Here is a 9,215-nt window from a genome sequence, read left to right on the forward strand (position 1 = left end):
ATCTGGAGACACTCAAACCCATAGTGTTTGCTTGCACTCAGTTTACCAAATCGCTCTGTATCCGGGAGCTGGCCTCGTCATTATCTTCCACTCCCCCAAATCTGTGTGTCCTTGGCAAACCTTGGCACTAACACACCTGACTTCTTCCAGATCATTGATAAAAATGTCAATGAGTGTAGAGCAGCGATGGGCAACCAAGGCTAGCGAGTGGACCGCAGGCGTGGCCCTCCTTCATCTCATTGGGACGCAAGACTGTCGGAACCAAGATGGTCTTCCAGGAGAGGGCGGTTTTGCTCACTGGGCTTGCGGGCCTAGAATTTGTGGAGGATGGGGATTGAACTGTAGCAGCACTTTGATTGGCTGCAAAAAGAGCACCCGGCTCTCAGACTCAATGTTGCATGTGGTCAGCATGCACCTCACTTCCCTTTATTTATGTGTGTGTTGCTTTAGTAACACCGGTAGGAAAAAAACAATGTGGGTGGAAAACAGCAGAGTCTGCCAAGCCCTGCATGTGGGCGATGGTAAAAAATATGTCTCATGGGCCACACATAGAACCCCAGAGGGCCTCATACAGGTTACCCACCACTGGTGTAGGGCCAAGAACGGATCCATGCAGCCTGCTCAGCAAGTTTGCGCATGACACTAAGCCTGTGGAAGAGGTAGATACGCTGAAGGGCAGAGATAGGATCCAGAGTGACCTAGACAAATTGGAGGATTGGGCCAAAAGAAATCTGATGAGCTTCATCAAGGACAAGTGCAGAGTCCTGCACTTGGCATGGAGGAATCTCAAGTATTGTTACAGGCTGGGGACCAACTAGCTAAATAGCAGTGCTGCAGAAAAGGACCTGGGGATTACAGTGGATGAGAAGCTGGATATGAATCAACAGGGCGCCCTTGTAGCCAAGAAGGTGAATGGAATATTAGGGTGCATTAGGAGGGGCATTGCCAGCAGATCCAGAGAATTGAATATTCCCTTTTATTCAACTCTGGTGAGGCCACATCTGAAGTATTGTGTCCAGTTCTGGGCCCCGCAGTGTAGAAAGAATGTAGATGCATTGGGGAGGGTCCAGTGGAGGGCAACCAAAATGATGAGGGGGCTGGAGTTCATGACCTGTGAGGAGAGACTGAGGAATTTGGATTTGTTTAGTCTGCAGAAGAGAAGAGTGAGGGGGATTTGAGAGCAGCCTTCAACTTCCTGAAGGGAGGTTCCAAAGAGGATGGAGAGAGGCTGTTCTCAGTAGTGACGAATGGCAGAACAAGGAGCAATGGTCTCAAGTTACAGTGTGAGAGGTCTAGGTTGGATATTAGGAAAAACTATTTCCCTAGGAGGGTGGTGAAGCACTGGAATGGATTCCCGAGAGAGGTGGTGGAATCTCCATCCCTAGAGGTTTTTAAGCTTGACAAAGCCCTGGCCGGGTTGATTTAGTTGGGATTGGTCCTGCCTCGGACAGGGGGCTGGACTTGACGACCTCCTGAGGTCTCTTCCAGCTCGATGGATCTGTGATTCTAAGTGAACGCTAGAGAGTTCACGCTCGAAGCCCTGTTTTTAAAGATGGAGAAAGCAATGGCAAACACAACACACACACGCCTGCATGCACACCTCCCCGCACAAAACTTTCCACGTGGACAAGCAAATGCCCGATCTGTATCAGCAGTCATGGTCTCTGCTTGCAGAAATTAGGTACACACCATTGGGTCTCTTATCTCTGATAGCCAGTCCCTTGTTCATTCTTCTCCAATCTTCTGCTCATTCTGAATACCAGGAGGGATGATTTAGTAGTCTAAGCCTTGTGTTTCCATCATCTAGACTCTCTGGAGCCCCAGGTTCAAATCTCCTCGAGGTCGCCTCGGCCCTTCATATTCACAAAGCAGATAAACTGAGGGTTACTTTGAGCCGAGATTGCTTGGATGATACCTTTGCACAGAGGGAGCTGCCTGCTCTGTAGGAGCCCTTAAGATGTCGTGGCACTTTTCATGAGCGTTTACCTTATAGAAAATGCCTCTACCATTTACATTTGAGAGCGATAGCCGCGCTTTAGAATTCATAGCGTGGTTCAAGAAAGTTAGAGATGGGATCTCGCTCGCTAACAAACTTCAATTTAAGATTTTTTAAAAATAGAATCCTCGTACGTTTGTATTGGGTCCTTACTGTTAAAAGGAGCCATTCTCTCTGAACAGCGCCACTAAGCAAATCCTGTTTTAGTCAGGGTGGTTTATTTCACTCCCTGCCAATAACATTCAATAGATTTTAACAGAAGAAGGGAGGTGTGGCTTTGAGCTGATCGCCCTGACCAAATTTTCCCTTCTGAGTAGTACTGTGTAACGTTATCCTCCACCCCAGAAGTAGCTGCATTCCTCAGAGCTGTTCTTGCTTGGTCCCAGACAGGTCTTCACTGGAACAATGGAGAAGTCAGTTTTGGACAAAGCAGGTTCCTGCATCTTCCTGGCAACACACGTTTTTCCTTCCTTAACCTTTTAAATAAAGAAAAAAGGAGACCACTTCACATATATATTCCAAGTGGAATCTGAACAGCCTGTTTCTCTGGGCCAAGAAGGACCGAAGCATCAGAGACCAAAAGGCCAGGGCATCTTGTTACACTCAATCCCTAAGGCTGTGTCTACACTGGCCAGTTATTCCAGAAAATCAGCCGCTTTTCAGGAATAACTTGCCAGCTGTCTACACTGGCCGCTTGAATTTCTGGAAAAGCACTGACGATCTCATGTAAAATCATCAGTGCTTTTCCGGAAAAACTATGCTGCTCCCATTCGGGCAAAAGTCTTTTTCAGGAAAACTGTTCCGGAAAAGGGCCAGTGTAGACAGCAGAGATTTCTTTTCCGCAAAAAAGCCCCGATTGCAAAAATGACGATCGGGGCTTTTTTTTGCGGAAAAGCGCGTCTAGATTGGTATGGACGCTTTTCCGCAAAAAGTGCTTTTCCGGAAAAGCATCCTGCCAATCTAGACGCGCTTTAAGGTATGTCTACACTACAGAGAAGATTGAAGCTGCCGCTATCTTCTAGAGTTCAAATTAGCAGGTCTAGTTAAGACAGCTAATTGGAAATGAGAGGGCGCTCCGGTAGATGCCAGTGGTCCTGCTTCCATGAGGAGTAAGGGAAATAGAAGGGGGAGTGTGCTCAATTTGACTTCCCACAGTGTGGACAGCTCCAAAATTCGAGTTAAGGTACTTCGACTTCAGCTATGCAATAAACGTAGCTGAAGTTGCATAACTTAATTTGACCTTATCCCATAGTGTAGACCTAGCCTGCTTAGAGAGTAACAAAATTATATAGAGTATCATGGTTTTTAAAGTTATATTCTGCTTGTGGTCCTAAGAACATGGAAGAATTACTTCAAAACAATCTGCTTAATTGCTTACAGCGCACGGCCCTCTAGTGGTTAGAAAGAGATTTGTTTTAAAATTAAATTTCCACTGGAAAAAACACAGCTTGAGTTCAGGAACAGAAAGTTTTTTTTGAAAACCACAAAAGTTCTGCCAAACCCTGAACTTCAATTAAAAATGTCTAAGAGTTGCACACAAGTCCATGTGCCGCTGGGTCTTCCAACTGCAATCTTTTCAGTAGTCTTCTGGACAGGACAAGTTTCAACAAGGACAAGTGCAGAGTCCTGCACTTGGGACAGAAGAATCCCAAGCATTGTTACAGGCTGGGGACGGAATGGCTAAGTAGCAGTTCAGCAGAAAAGGTCATAGGGATGACAGTGGATGAGAAGCTGGATATGAGTCAACTGTGTGCACTTATAGCCAAGAAGGAGAATGGAATATTAGGGGGCATTAGGAGGAGCATTGCCAGCAGATCCAGAGAAGTGATTATTCCCCTTTATTTGGCTCTGGTGAGGCCACATCTGGAGTATTGTGTCCAGTTCTGGGCCCCCCACTATAGAAAGGATACATTGGAGAGGGTTCAGCGGAGGGCGACCAAAATGATTAGGGAGCTGGAGTGCATGACATATGAGGAGAGACTGAGAGATTCGGGTTTGTTTAGTCTGCAGAAGAGAAGAGTGAGGGGGGATTTGATAGCAGCCTGCAACTTCCTGAAGGGAGGTTCCAAAGAGGATGGAGAGAGGCTGGTCTCAGTAGTGACAGATGGCAGAACAAGGAGCAATGGTCTCAGGTTACAGCGGGGGAGGTCTAGGTTGGATATTAGGAAAAACTATTTCCCTAGGAGGGTGGGGAAGCACTGGGATGAGTTCCCTAGGGAGGGGGTGGAATCTCCATCCCTGGAGGTTTTCAAGTCTCGGCTTGACAGAGCCCTGGCTGGGATGATTTAGTTGGGATTGGTCCTGCCTTGGGCAGGGGGCTGGACTTGATGATCTCCTGAGGTCTCTTCCAGCTCTATGGTTCTGTGACAGTGCAATTAATCAATTGCAGAAAGAAAACAGCTATAAACAAAAACCATGGGAAATATGGCAACAAACGTAATCGAGAGGGCACACAATAAAAATCAAAACAATTAAATCACTGTCATCCTGACACAGATTTGAAGGAAATAGTTGCAAGCAATGCTCCCTCTTAATTTTTTTTCCATCCATGTGTGGAATACATTTTGTTATGGGCGCCAAGGTATGTGTGGATGTGTACCACCAATACAAACAAAAGCTGCTGGCTGGAGGTAGGTCTGCTAATCAGCAAGGTGGCACCTGAATTTTTCCTGAGTGACTCCCCAAGTACTCAGCTTACAGGGAACACTGGTCACAAGGTTTCTAACCACCTACCCTTGCTGAATACCTTCATAGGTGTCTGATGCCACCTCTCTAGGAGTCTCTTGGTATGCTCCGAAAAAGATCACTCCTGTAGGCATTTTGAAAACATGATGGAAAAGGAACTCCTTTGAAAGGCACAGCCTCTGGCGCATCATGGCCTCTAACCACAGAAATGAACTCCACGTAGGCATTTAAGGAGACTTTTTATCCTGGGGCCTTCCCAAGACAAGGCTGCCCTGGTGGCAAAGAAATTCTCTTTCTACCACGGGTGCCTGAGAGGAGCCTATTTGCAAGACAGAGCTTTTGCCAAAGAATTTTTCAAAAGCCACATGCTATTCAGGGGGCAATGAGGAATGGAAACCAGTCATGCTACGCAGTACTGACAACCCCTAATGTTAAAAAACAAAGTCACAAGTCAGGTTCCAAAAAAAGAATGAGATTGGCTTATAAAATAAGATTTTAAATGTAAGTTTTAAATGTTTTTGGTGCGATTTTTTGAGTCTTTGACGGGGTGGGGAACCTTTTTTGGGTTGGGGGCCACTGACCCCAGAGAAAAATCAGTTGGGAGCTGGGGGCTGTGAGGAGACAGTAGAGCGGCTGGAGTGTCAGCACAGGCTTCCCTATGCTGGGGAGGCTGTAATCTTTGGGGGCCAGATTCAGGCAACCTAGGGGCTGCGTCAGGCCCCTGGGACTTAGATTTCCCACCCCTGCTTTAGGGTCCTATTTTCAAAATGTTCTCTGCAATTGCAAAGGCTAGAAGCTTACGGTTTTTTAAATGAAAGCTGAGACTCACTCCTGATCACATGACTCCAGGGGCTGAGGCTTTAGGAAGGAGACTTCATCTTGCCAGGCTCACCATGGCTGGTGATGCTTCTAGTTGTCAACTGATGTGACCACATTAGCTATGATGCTGTTAATGCTCCTTGTATATAGGAGATGCACCATCTATTTAAGGCACTTAATAAGACCAAGACCATCAGCAGCCATAGAATCAGGTTCCTGGATTGTAAGTTCTTCTAGACTGTATCTTGTAAGTGCTCTTAAAAACAAAACCAAACAAAAACCTAGCAGAAACTACCCTTTGGAAAGTAGGGTGTGATTCATACCAAATGGTCACTTCAGCAATTGGCAGTACAGTAATTCCCTATTTAACACTATCGGTATGTTTCAGAAAATGATCGTATTAAGTGAAAACGTGTTATGCAGGGTCAATTTTCCCATTGAAAATAATGGAAAAGGTGGGGGTTGCATTTCAAGTGGTGGTGTCTGTTGGGACCGGGACATAAGGTTGGGGGAGAAAGGGGACTGGGTTACAGCAGGAGGGGAGGTGTTTGGCTCTGGGGAAGGGAAAGGGAGAAGAGGGGAGGCGGATTGGATTGGGAGTATGCGCCTGTGACGGGTCTGCCAGGACCTGCACTGTGTCCGGCGAGGGGGGGTCGCCAGGGAACGGCGCGGCGAGCGGCAAACCCTCTGCCGCTTTGAAGGGAGGCGGGGGAAGCCCTGCACAGCCGCCGGCAACGGGCTGGCTGGGGAAATCGTGTTATTCTGGGGACAGTCGTGTAATTCAAAAAACGTTCCCCCAAAAAATCGTGCTATCATGAGAACGTGTTAAGCGGACACGTGTTAAATGAGGAATTACTGTATACGACAGAGGACTGGAAAGTCATTTGTTAGCAACACAGGCATTGGGAGTGCTCTGTATTTTGTTTTTAAAAACAATTGGAGGTACTACTATCCCATTTTCCCAATTAAGCGCCTCTTCTGCAGAGATCTTGTAGTCCTGCAAAGAAAGAAATTACCACTAGGTGGAAACAGTTCTCCTTCTATCAAAGGTATCCTTTTCTATGACTGGATGACCTCTTGAGGTCTCTTCCAACCCTATAATTCTATGTGGTGCTTTACATTTTAACACAACAAACCAGAAACTAAATGTTGTTTTACACCCACGGGGCCCAACTCAGCAGCGACTTAAACACTAATTAAAGCTGCGTTTGGGGGGCGGGGGTTGATTGTCCTACCCCAGCGAGACTCAGAGGTCATTCCATTGTGGGCAATGCAGAGCAGACCTACCCTCCGTGTTTTGTGGGTGCGATTTACAGCGGTATCCACTTACATCCAGGTTAACTTGCCTGGGAGCATTGGCGTGAGAACTGATGACAGAGGAGATTCAGGTTTAAATAAGGTGTAAGTGGGTCAAAACCAGGTCGTAAGGCAGGGGTGGGCAAAAGGGCCTTTGTGGGACGGATCCGATTTGCCATCTGGCCCATGGAGCTCCTACTGCTCCCCTGCCCCCAGGCCAATCAGGACCTGGGAGTAGGGGAGCTGCGTGAAGCTTCCTTCGCCCTGCCCCGGCCCTGCAAGGATCCTGCGGCATTTCAAAGTGCCACGTGCTCCTGGCAGGGCAGGAGGAGGCTTCGCATGCTCCCCCACCCCCTGATTGGCCTGCAGGTGGGGGAGCATGCCATGCCTCTTCCAGGGCATGGGTGCCTAGTGGGAAGGGGGGGGAAAAGGGCTCCCCCATTCCCACACCAATCATGGTCTGGGGTGAGGTACGCCGTCCCTTCCTGTTTAGGCCCCGCCTCTTCTGGGGTGGCCCAGGGCTACTTCAAAAATTTTTGAAGTGGCCCCTGGGCCAAAATTATTGCCCACCCCTGTCGTAAGGCAAAGGGACGCAAGCCACGCCTCACTTCGCAAACTCAGGGTATGTCTCCACTGGCACTCGATCGACAACCCTTTGGCCGTTCTTGGGTGCTCAACGCCCCCCCTCACGAACGACAAAGCGTGGCAAGTGAACATGTGAATGCTGCACTGTGGGCAGGCGCCAAACCTTCCCATAGGGGGCTATTTTGTGGGCAAAAGTGCCGACAAACAGGGTCCACACACGTTGACATTTAGCCACGAGGCTGCATCGACACAGCCCTGTCACCAATAGCTATGCAGAGTAGACCCATGTTCCACAGGTGCCATCTACAGCGGTATCCACTTACATCCAGGTTAACTTGCCTGGGAGCATTGGTAGTAAGGCAGCACGAGCTGGAGTGATGGCCGCAGCTTTTTCTTACACTTCCTGCCAGTTTCTTTTTCCTGCCACGACCTGTCTTTACTCCCCTCCGCGTGTGAAGTGCTATGTTAGTATCATGTCCGCGGGAGGCCAATCTTTTCAATTTAGAAAAGAGGAGACTGAGGGCGGATATGATAGAGGTCTATAAAATCATGAGTGGTTTGGAGAGGGCCGATAAAGAAAAGTTATTTATTAGTTCCCTAAATAGAAGAACTAGAGGACACCAAATGAAATTAATGGGTAGCAGGTTTAAAACTAATAAAAGAAAGCTCTTCTTCACACAGCGTGTAGTTAACCTGTGGAACTCTTTGCCAGAGGAGGCTGTGAAGGCTAGGACTATAACAGAGTTTAAAGGGAAGCTAGATAATTTCATGGAGGTTAGGTCCATAAAAGGCTATTAGCCAGGGGATAAAATGGTGTCCTTGGCCTCTGTTTGTCAGAGGCTGGAGAGGGATGGCAGGAGACAAATCGCTTGATCATTGTCTTCGGTCCACCCTCTCTGGGGCACCTGCTGTTGGCCACTGTCGGTAGACAGAATACTAGATGGACCTTTGGTCTGACCCAGTACGGCCGTTCTTATGTTCTTATGTTCTTATCTGGCGTCCGTTACACTGACTTGCTCCGTATGTGTAACTTACGGCATTGCTGGTGTCTCTGCTGAATTCACCTCAGGCTATGTCTACACTGCGTTTTTTTTCCGGAAAAAGATACGCAATTTGCGAACCTCCATTTGCATACCTTTTCCAGCTTGTTTTTTCAGAAGAGGCTTTTCCAACATTTGGCCCATCTACACAAGGCCAAATGTGGGAAAAACCTCCTCTATCGGAAGATCCCTTATTCCTCATAAAATGAGGAATACAGAGGTGCCGAAAGAACACGCCCGCTTTTTCAGAAACTGTTCCGAAAAAGCAGACATGTTCCCTGGACATAGCAGAGTTTTTTCGGGATACCAGAGGTATCCCAGAAAAACTCTGCAGTCTAGACATAGCCTCAGAGACAAGAAGAGACTCTAGTCCAGACACCGGGTGAAAGTAACTTCACATTTCTGACAGTCCCTGTCCTATTGCAACCCGGATCCTTGCCAGCTCTTTCAATAGCCCCCCGCGGGCTTTCACTGCTGCTCAGTCAGTTCTTGCCAGAGCTGCGTGCCAAGGCGCCCCCGCTGACTTTCGCCTCTCCTAAAGCCATCAGCCAGGGATCAGCAAAAATTTTGGCATTCTGAGAACACACCAATCCCCCGCCATGTCCCAAAAAGGAGCTCCGGAAACCTGCGTGCCGAGAACTTGGTGCTGGTACACTACGACCAGCCCAGCTCACGCCTAACCCCGGAGCGTCTCTGCTAATTGTGTCCGGATGCAAAAGGTGAAGCTCGCCACAACTAGTCCAGGCTGGAGAAAGGATTGCAAGAGGCTCCGTGCGAGCGGCATCAGCAGATGG

The sequence above is a fragment of the Pelodiscus sinensis genome, chromosome 28, assembly GCF_052426305.1.
Source record: "Pelodiscus sinensis isolate ZL-2025 chromosome 28, ASM5242630v1, whole genome shotgun sequence".
In the NCBI taxonomy this organism is placed as follows: domain Eukaryota; kingdom Metazoa; phylum Chordata; order Testudines; family Trionychidae; genus Pelodiscus; species Pelodiscus sinensis.